The 3,495-nt window shown below is 33.8% G+C and overlaps 1 protein-coding gene across 4 annotated transcripts in view; it reads right to left on the minus strand.

The window, feature by feature from the left end:
• Positions 1 to 3,495, minus strand: part of LOC106816451 (RNA polymerase II degradation factor 1-like) — a 27,645-nt gene that overhangs the window by 5,037 nt on the left and 19,113 nt on the right. The window lies entirely within an intron of this gene.

Here is a 3,495-nt window from a genome sequence, read left to right on the forward strand (position 1 = left end):
AGCAGTACAAAACAGCGCGGCATATGCTCGAGAGCTATTCCCGGCACGCACAGTCGCACAGCTCCGTGGCCGACTCGATAGATTTGCACAGTGGCAGACATCGAGAGTAGCCCGACAGACTCTGGGCGCTGATCGGTAATGGATTGCACAGTGGCAATGCTCGAGATTGCAGCGGGCAAATCTGGCCGATTTCTAGAGTTTCGAACAGGCGCAATCTTAATGAATATACGCAGCGAGCAATATTGAAATACAACACGGACCGTATTGCTTTAGGCGCGAGGAATTGCGGAAGAGTTATGCGCGAACATTCATCACCATTGAATTACATCGATGTATTAAATTACATGTCTGAGTAATATTGATTATTTGGTAAAGGTTTATCATAGTTGAATGCCAGCGGCATCTTGTGGATCATGGATGTGTCGGCGCATGCGTGAGAACTGGCCGATCGTAGACGAATGTTTTTTAGGTTCGTAGGTTCGACGGATATATTCTTTACGTTCGTATCTGACTTTATCTACTACAATGTTGTCATTTCGATGTCAGGAAGTGTCATAATAATAGGGGTCTCCAATCGTATAGTCTTATTATAGTCTAATTGTATTATAGGGTCTAGTATTATAACGTCTGATATAATATAAGTCTAATATTAAGACTATATTATACGAGTGATTCTAATAATTACGGTCTATATTACTACGGTCTATATACGGTCTAATATTCTGTAGATAGTCCTATAGTTAGTACAGAACTATATTATAGTCTATATTTATAGTGTATTGATTAAATAGTCGCGTTATATTCTGTCTAGTATTATAGTCTATATGTATAGACTTCCTAGCCGACGCGCTATATTATACACAGTATTCTTAACTATACGCGGTCTATATTAATAGTCTATATTACGTACTATAATCTAGATATCTATATCCCTCATATCGGTATCCTATAATGTATCACCGGTCCACGTCTATATTATGGAGCGTCCGAGACTCATGGATTATCACACGTGCCGCTCAATTATTATCACGTCTAGATTATAGTCTATATTATAGTTTTAAGTATTATCAACGTACTATATTGCAAGTGCTATAATTATAGGTCTACTAAATTACGGTCTATATTATAAGTCTAGTATTATGTTCGTATATGCATTCAGTAGAGTCCTATATTGAATACTTCTACTATTTTTATAAGGTCTAGTAACTATATAGTAACTGTATTCGAATAGTTATAGGAATTATACGTGCATATCATATATGTCTAAATGAGGATTATACCAGGACGTGGACGAGCATACTCTCAAGATCGACGTTTAGTAATTATAGTCTAATATTACCTGAGATCTACTATTAACCTCACACACACACACACTATACTCTCGATACGCTATCTATATCTAGTAGGTCTATATACTAGGTCTAATTAATGAAAGATTTGATATGTTTATATTATGGTCTACTATTCAGGTCTAATACTTATAGTCCTATATTATCAGTCTATCTTATAGGTCTATAGTTAATAAGTCAAGTATTATAGTCTATATTATACACGTCATATATTATAGTTCTATATTTGATAGTCACTATTATACGTCTATATGTATAGTCTATATTAACGACGTCTATACTTATCAGTCTATATGATATAGGTCATATTCTAATATCTAGGTATTCATAAGTCGTATATATATAGTTTTAATATTATAGTCTATATTATGTCTATATTATAGTCTATATATTATAGTCTATATTATATGTCTAGTAATTATAAGTCTATATTAGTACGTCTACTATTATAGTCTATATTATAGCTATATTATAGTTTATTATTATAGTCCTAATATTATCAGTCCCTATATTATAGTCTATAATTATCAGTCATTTATAACTAAGTCTATATTAATAAGTCTAATATTATAAGTGCCTATAATTACTATCTAATATTAATAGTCTATATTAACGCGCCGTCTATATAAGTCTATTATTATAAGTCTATATTATAGATCTAGTATTGATTAAGTCCTATATTATAGGTGCTATATTATAGTCATAATATTATAACGTCTATATTAATCAGTGCTATATTATAGTTCTAATTATAGTCTATATTATAGTCTACTATTAATAAGGATCTATATTATAGTCTGAATAGTATATCGTCTATATTACGGTCTATCATTATAGTCTAATGACTATAGTCTATATAATACGGTCTATATTAGGTGAGTCTATTATTAATAGAGTCTAATAATTACATAGTCTACTGATTAATAGTGACTATACTTATGAGTCTATATTATAGTCATATATTATGAGTCTATATTATGAGTCTATTACTTAAATAGTCCTATAATTATAAGTCTATATTAATAGTCATAGGGTATATAGTCTAGGGATAGACTATAATATAGACCGTAATATAGAATACTGTATAATATAGTCTATAATATAGACTATAATATAGACTATAATATAGACTATAATATAGACTATAATATAGACCGTAATATAGACTATAATATAGACTATAATATAGACTATAATATAGACTATAATATAGACTATAATATAGACTATAATGGAGACTATATTATGACACTCCTGATGAAATGACAACATGTGTAGATAAATAAACAGTAAAAAGAAAATCGGAAACGAAAAAAAACATTGCTACGACGGAGTTTCACGATGCGCCGACATCAATCCACAATGCGCTGGATTAATATATAAATGAAATAATATTATAGAATGTAATATAATGTAATAATGGTATGAATGTTGCGCATAATCTTCCGATCCGTGTTATTTCAATATTGCGCTGCGAATTCTTAAGATTGCGCTGTGAAATCTAGCAATCGGCAGATTGCGCTGCAATCTCGAGATTGCACTGTGCAATCTACCGATCGGCAGACTGTGCGGCAATCTCGAGATTGCACTGTGCAATCTACCGATCGGCAGACTGCGCTGCAATCTCGAGATTGTACTGTGCAATCTACCGATCGGCAGCATTCTTGCGCAGTCTAAAGTATGAACTCCTCTTCCACAAGCTGAAGTAGGAATTATTTGCTTGTGGTTACCTGTGGAGCCTTGCGCAATCTCGAGTTTATAAAAATGCGCAGCGCAATCTTAAGATGGCACGGATCGGGAGATTGCGCGAAATATTAATACTATGGCAGCCATGTGTGTGTGTGTGCGTGCGTGCGTGCGTGTGTGTGTGTGTGTGCGCGTGCGCGTATGTGTGTGTGTGTGTGTGTGTGTGTGTGTGTGTGTGTGTGTGCGTGCGTGTGTGAAAGAAAAAGATATATTGATATATAGATAGATGAATGGATGTATGGATTAAAAGATGGATGGATGGATGGATGAATGGATGGATGGACGGACGGACGGATGGACGGATGGATGAATTGATGGAATGATGTATGAATGGTTGGTTGGACGGGTGAATTGATGGAATGATGGATGGATGGTTGGATTGACGAATGGACTAATGGAC

The sequence above is a fragment of the Priapulus caudatus genome, unplaced genomic scaffold (genome assembly GCF_000485595.1).
Source record: "Priapulus caudatus unplaced genomic scaffold, Priapulus_caudatus-5.0.1 Scaffold1383, whole genome shotgun sequence".
NCBI lineage: Eukaryota > Metazoa > Priapulida > Priapulimorpha > Priapulimorphida > Priapulidae > Priapulus > Priapulus caudatus.